Source organism: Blastomyces dermatitidis, assembly GCF_000003525.1.
Source record: "Blastomyces dermatitidis ER-3 genomic scaffold supercont1.7, whole genome shotgun sequence".
In the NCBI taxonomy this organism is placed as follows: Eukaryota; Fungi; Ascomycota; class Eurotiomycetes; order Onygenales; family Ajellomycetaceae; genus Blastomyces; species Blastomyces dermatitidis.
The window spans coordinates 1,080,361-1,086,487 of NW_025544780.1; positions in this window are offsets into that span (position 1 = coordinate 1,080,361).

The window sequence follows — 6,127 nt, forward strand, 5'->3', positions numbered from 1 at the left end:
TAAGAAATTTCTTATTATAGATCTTATAATTGCATTCAGTAGAACTCAGTTTCTTAGATATGAAAGTATATAATTATAAGATATCTTTATTATTATATTGTAATATAGCTTTCTCTATAATATAGTCAGAGAAGTCAGCTTCAATAACTGTCTTATAATCAGAAGTAAATATGATTAATAGAGAGATATTAATAAATATTCTCTTTATTTATATAAATACAACTTCAGTGTTCACTGATCACTGAAATACTGAGTTCTTTTTAATGAGTTCTATAAGTGATCTCATAATATCTGAGAAGTTTTATATAAATTACTGATAGAAGTTAGTAAATTCAATAAAGTTTTATATATCTTTCACAGTATATAAAGCTTTTCATTCAAGAATGATAAAGATTTTCTCAGAATTCATTCAAATTCTCTTATAAACTTCTATGATAAAACCTAGATATTTTATACTCTTGACTTTCAAATCACACTTGTTAATATCTATTAATAGTTCTACTTCTTGTAATTATTATAATACTCTTTATATATATTTCTGATATTTCTTTCTGAAATCATCAGTGAAGATGAGAATATTATTGAGATATACAGATATAAACTTATCAAAGAAATCTTAGAGTGCTCAGTTAATATACTTCTGAAATATACTGAAGATATTAATCAGTTCAAAGAGTGTGACTACTCATTTAAAAAGATTATAATGTGTTTGAAATGCTGTAAGTTATTCATCTTCTTCAGTGATATAAATCTTATGAAACACAGTAATAATATCTAACTTTGTAAATCATTGAGCTTATCTAATATATACTAGAGTTTCATTGATAAGAGATAGAAAATAATAATCTTTCTTTGTCAATCTGTTCAAATCTTAATAGTTTATACAGAATCAGAGTTCTTTATCTGATTTCTTTATAAAGAGAATAGAAGCTGCAGCAGAAGAGTTATTAATATATATGAATTTCTTATTTAACAGATTATTAAGTGTCTTCTGAAGAAGAAGAAGTTCATCTTAAGATATATTGTAAAGAAGATCTCATGATATCTCAGAGTTCTTATCATTTTTCTTTTCTAACTTAATACTGTGATTCACTTCTGAATCTTGTAAGAGAGATATATTTATAATATTATCTTATCAAAAGACATCTAGATATTTATGATATTATTAAGAGAGTTTTATATGAGAATCTGTTATTGTAGTACAGAATAACTTCTCTAGAGCTTTCTTAATATCAGTCAGACTGATAGAATAGATTGCTATATAATTCTGCTATTAATAACTTTATCAGTGATTTTATAAATAACTTCTTTTTCAGAGTATTTTATAAGTGTTGACAGAGATCTGTGTAAGATTCATAGTCTTGTGAATATCATCTTCATGAATTCTATCATTGTTAGAGAATATTAAGCTTCTGTTTTAAGTATTCAATAAAATGCCTTGTTCAGATAATCAGACAAGTTCTAGTATAAGATTATAATCAAGATTATTAAGTTTATATATATAAGTATCTTCATATTGATATTCTTTGATATCTATATTTAGTTTCATCATGTGATAGATGTGAATGTCTTTTAAATTATCAAATTCTGCAAGAAGTCAGAGTTTTAATAAGAGAATATACTGAAGATTATAACATTTTACAACTGAAGATTTAATCATTATATAGTAATATAGATCACTGTCTATTATAACTTTCATATTATACATGTTATTAATTACAGTAGATATAAAAATCACATTTATTATTATTTTCTCTTTAACTTATTATCATCTAATCTCTTCAAGCTTCTGTTTACAAATTTGAACAGAAGCTAATCTTTTCTCTGTTTTATTAAGATATTCTTATAGTTATCTTCTGAATCTTTCTTCAGTGTAATATAATTGATATGAACTGTCAATATTAATCTTTCTTTTGAATAAGAAGATATATAGACTAATTAGTAGTTGAAAGTAATATTTTCTGATCAGTTACAATTGATATATATCTCTTATTAATATTAAACTGCAACTTCTTCAGAAGCAATCTCAGAGACTCAGAAATTTATTCAGAAAATGAAGACTCTTATTTATATATAGATATTTAAGTTTACTTAATTCATGATATCTGTATTGTCATTCTTCAGCATAAATATATAAGTAGTTAAGATATAATATCTTCTATCACTATTTTATATACTCTTGAGCTTGATCAGACAGTCATTCAATGTTCAGAGTTGTATATAGAAGTCTTTATAAGTTAAGTCTTTATCTATACTTATAAGAGTTTATAAGAGTTTGAAAGTTAATATCTTCTTGAGTATATTAATCTTTATTTAATTCTCTCAAGATTGATTATCTGCTTCTAAAATCTTGATGTTGAAGTCAGAAATAAATATTATCAGAGAAGTGTTTCTCTGTTAAATACTCTGTAATCAATCTAACACTTTCTGTTGCACAGTGATGTCTTAGAACAGAATATTAAGATATTTGATAATATTATCAGATGTTTATAATGCTGATTCATATACTTTCATTCATGAATAAAACTTCTGTCTTATGTGATTCTTCAATTATTTATTGATATATTAATCTTGATTGATTAATGAACTGATGATATCTTCATCTATACTTAGTTTTATAAGCATTTTCAATCTTCATGATGAATAGAGAGTGAGATTAGAAATACTAAAATATATAGAAGTATATAGATATTTCTTCAGCACTTATATATTTATATCTGATTTAGTCAGTGTTGAAATTGCTTATGCAGAGGTTTCTAGTTGAGATAATTATTGAATTTTCTCATATTAACATTGTTGAGTTATATGCATATCAGCTATCTATTACTGTTGTAATTTCAACATTACTCAGAGTCACTGTAGTACTGTATTTATACTCATATTTGAGAATTCTATTATATTATTAATAGATATAGCTGTATCATTCATTAAATGTATATTATCTACAGAATCAGAAAAATGTAATCATATAAATATCTTACATATCTAAGATGTCAGAACTGTCAGATCTTTTACTGATATTCTCTTATAAGATCTTGTTATAGAGTTAGAGTGACTGATAAGTAAGCTTCTATATAGAGACTTAATGTCTGCTTAACTAGTTAATCATTTCTCTATTTCTTACATATTATTACATGTTCAGATATGTTCTCAATGAATAATCATTTTTAATAAGAAGATAATGAATGTTTTTCAAGTGTAAGAGATCTACACTGAATAGATTGATATAATATATAGATCTTATAATATAAAAGTGAAAAATATTAGAGAAGAAAAGAAAGAGAAGATGTAAGAATCAGCAATCAGAGTAAATATTTATACATATATATAGTAAAGCTTCAGAATAGAAGAATAGAAATTTCATGAGTTTTTCAGCTGAGAATCAGTAACTGAGAATCAGAGCTTTCAGTGAAATCTGTGAAGTATAATGAAATAGTCTATATAATTGATCAGTCGCAGTCTGTCACAATCTCATTTAGTTTCATTCTTAGTATAAAGTTACTATTTTTAGACATTTTGAGGTTTTTTTTCGACTATTTTTAATTTTTTAAAAAGTAACACTTTTTGATAATGCTTAAATAAGATTTAAAGTCATTTAAAGCAATAAAAATAATTTAAATTGAGAAGTGAAAATCATAGTCTTATTTGAAAAATATAATAAGAGTAGACAGTAAGTTTCACTGAAACAGTATAAGACTACTATCTAATGTTAAAACTGCGTAATAAGATCAATTAAATTTGAATATGAGAGTATTAAATATTCTGATTCTGATCTCAGACATAGTTACACAGTCAGTCTAAGTATAATTATATAAATATTTTATACATCTAAAATGTCAGAACTCTCAGATATTATTATTATTATTATTCTTGAATTATAGATGTATGCAGTCAGAGACTATGACATCTACCTGAGAACTAAAAGTTCTCAGGGTTTTTCCTATATCTATAAAGTTAACTATTATACATTCATTAATCTCAGATATGCAAAATCAGAAAATTTCAGCTCAGAATACAAAAACTGTTTACAAATTACAGTATTTTAACATTGTCTGATACTTTGAAATCATTTGCCAATATCATGACAAAAGAAAAGAGAACACAGTCTTAAAGATAGACACATTAAATAGATAGATAGAAAAGAATAGAAAGAAAAAAGTAAAGTAAAATAAAGAGAGACTGTAATAAAACAAATTATTAAAAGATAGTATATAGCTGTTTTAACAGATTATATCTGATTAATTTCCTTCTCTTCATATTCAGATATTTCTGAATTCAGTCATTTTCTTATAGCTGCTTGAGTTTCTGATAGAAAGTCTATTAAGTATTTAATTCCTGTCTCAGTTAAGAATAACAATCTTATATTTAATTGATTTAGATTATACTTCTCTTTCAATCTGACTCTGAGACTATTGTATAATGTACAGTGTATTACAATATACTCAGAATTCTCATTTGTATTGCAGAATGAGCATTCTATTAAATTAAATCTATCATCAAATCTTTGTATATGTGGCGGGCTGCGCCCGATCAATCATATAGACTATTCCGTTACACTCCACAGATTTCACATACACTCCGATTCTCGATCGCCGATCCTCAGCCGCCACGAACGCGTACACTTCAATTCTCGGTCATTCTCAATTGCTGATCCTCAGCTGCTATGAACATATGTATATTCTTTCACCCTGAAGCTTCACCGCGTACATCATCACATACATGTATAAATATTCATCTCAATCACTGATTCTCATACTTTCTCTTTCTTTTCTTCTTTAACATTTTTATCTTTGTTATATAAGACCTATAATATTATATCAATCTATTCAGTGTAGGCCTCTTACACTATAAAAATATTCATTATCTTCTCATCAGAAATGATTATTCATTGAGAGATATCTGAACATGTAATAATATATAAGAAAGAGAAACACAGTTAAGCAGACACTGAGTTCACAGATAGAAGCTTACTTATCAGTCACTCTGACTCTGTAACAAGATCTTATAAAGAGAATAAGATTTTATAAGAGAATATCAGTAAAAGATCTAAGAGTTCTGATACTTAGATGTATAAGAATATGATTACACTTCTTCAGATTTCACAGATATCATATATTCAATAATCAATATAATCATGTCTAATAATAATATGAAACTCTTGAATATGAGTATAGATGTAGTATTACAGTGACTCTGAGCAATGTTAAAACTATAATAATAATAAATAGCTGATATATATACAACTTAATAATATCAATATGAAGAAATTCAATGATTATTATAATAAGAAACTCATGCAATTTCAACATCTATAGAATCAAATATAAAAGTGCTGAAAGAATGCTTAGATACTCTCATATATTTTAATACTTCTGATCTCACTCTCTACTCATTATAAAGAATGAAAATGCTTATAAAACTGAGTATAGATGAAGATTTCATCAGTTCATTAATCAATCAAGATTAATATATCAATGAATAATTGAAGAATTGTATAAAACAGAAGTTTTATTCATGAATAAAAGCATATGAATCAGTGTTATGAATATCTGATAATATTATAAAATATCTTGATATTCTGTTCTGAGACACTGCCATGTAACAGAAAGTATTAGATTGATTATAGAGTACTTGATAGAGAAACACTTCTCTTACAACATTTATTTCTAACTTCAATATCAAGATTCTAGAAGCAGATGATCAATCTTGAGAGAATTGAATAAAGATTAGTATACTCAAGAAGATACTAACTTTCAAACTCTTACAGACTCTTATAAGTGTAGATGATAGACTGGCCGCCGGGACCATGAATTTCACGTTTGGTTCCATTTGGTCTGGTCCCATACATTTCTTGGCGTGAATCCGCTGGGACTGGCTATCAAAAAAACAGGTAAAGTAACTATATATCAGATCTTAAAATGGAACCATGACTTGAAAAAAATGAGAAAGTGATCCCATTTGGTCCCATTTAGTCCCATTCTTGGCATAAAGTTACTATTTTTAGACATTTTAAGGTTTTTTTTAGACTATTTTTAATTTTTTAAAAAGTAACACTTTTTGATAACACTCAAATGAGATTTAAAGTCATTTAAAGCAATAAAAATAATTTAAATTGAGAAGTGGAAAT